We start from the raw sequence: 1,478 nt of genomic DNA, 5'->3' as shown, positions 1-1,478 counted from the left end.
ATTTAATTTTCTTAGACAGGAGCTGGGTTTTGATTGGCCCAGTTGAGTTCCCTGAGTTGCATTCTCTGGTACTGTTTTCTGACCCATACAGATATGAGAGCTACTCTTACCATTCTGGTAAGGAGCCCCTGTCTTAAGTGCTTTAATCTGGGGGCCCCTTTCAGTATAACACATCAGCAAAAAGGCTAAATATATACGTATATGGATGGATCCTTCTAAAGGCTAAAAATATTGTATTTGATTGTCTTGCCTCCCTTGATTCTATTAAGTTGCAGAGACCAAGGAATAACCTAGGGTTCTTAATCTTCTGTGCTAATTCCGGCCCTGTTATTTACATAACTATTTATTTCCTGACCAAGCCCTGCTGCTCTCCAAAGATAGGGGAATGGTTAAATAAATTATTCTTCATCTGTATGTTGGAGCATTAAGAAAGCTTTAAATATTGTTTCTCAGAATTTTTAATGACCTTTGGAAATGTTCACAATATTTACTTTTTAAATATATATATAAGTGATCTCAATTTGTGTGTGAATATATGTATAGCAAAAAGATTGGAAGAAAATATGTCACGATTTTAACTGTGATTGTCTCTGGGCAATGGGATTGTGGGTGATTTTCATAATCTTTGTATTTCTCTGTGTTTTCCAAAGTTTAAAAATGAGCATGGGGCAATGGCTTGTGGCTCCTTCCTGTGCTGCTTCTCTCTTTCGCTCAGGCCCGTGGCGCAGGCAGCATGGGCAAGTGTCGCGGTCTTCGTACTGCCAGGAAGCTCCGTAGCCACCGACGAGACCAGAAGTGGCATGATAAACGGTACAAGGAAGCCCATTTGGGCACAGCCCTGAAGGCCAACCCTTTTGGAGGTGCTTCTCATGCCAAGGGAATTGTGCTTGAAAAAGTAGGGGTTGAAGCCAAACAGCCAAATTCTGCCATCAGGAAGTGTGTCAGCGTTCAACTAATCAAGAATGGCAAAAAAATCACCGCCTTTGTACCCAATGATGGTTGTTTGAATTTTATTGAGGAAAATGATGAAGTTCTGGTTGCTGGATTTGCTCGCAAAGGTCATGCTGTTGGTGACATTCCTGGAGTCTGCTTTAAGGTTGTCAAAGTAGCCAATGTCTCTCTTTTGGCCTTATATAAAGGCAAGAAGGAAAGACCAAGATCATAAGTTTTGATGATGAAAGCGGGATAGTGATAAATTTCCATATGCCAAAAACAAAAAATGAGCATGGGGCTTCCCTGGTGGTACAGAATCTGCCTGCTAATTCAGGGGACGTGGGTTTGAGCCCTGGTCCGGGAAGATCCCACATGCCGCGGAGCAACTAAGCCCGTGCGCCACAACTACTGAGCCTGTGCTCTAGAGCCTGCGAGCCACAACTACTGAGCCTGGGTGCCACAACTGAAGCCCGTGCGCCTAGAGCCCGTGCTCTGCAACAAGAGAAGCCACCACAATGAGAAGCCTGCGCACTGCAACGAAGAGT

The 1,478-nt window shown here is 43.8% G+C and overlaps 1 pseudogene across 1 annotated transcript; it reads left to right on the top strand.

Annotated features, from left to right (window-relative positions):
* The first annotated feature begins 681 nt into the window (after positions 1–681).
* Positions 682–1,207, top strand: LOC114906279 (annotated as a pseudogene). The gene has a single exon (XR_003796417.1). The product of XR_003796417.1 is annotated as a 40S ribosomal protein S23 pseudogene (transcript).
* Positions 1,208–1,478: the final 271 nt, after the last annotated feature.

This window comes from Monodon monoceros, unplaced genomic scaffold, assembly GCF_005190385.1.
Source record: "Monodon monoceros isolate NGI ecotype Baffin Bay Population unplaced genomic scaffold, NGI_Narwhal_1 Super_Scaffold_22, whole genome shotgun sequence".
Lineage (NCBI taxonomy): Eukaryota > Metazoa > Chordata > Mammalia > Artiodactyla > Monodontidae > Monodon > Monodon monoceros.
Note: the sequence above shows the minus strand (reverse complement) of the source record. Positions and strands in the feature narration are given on the sequence as shown.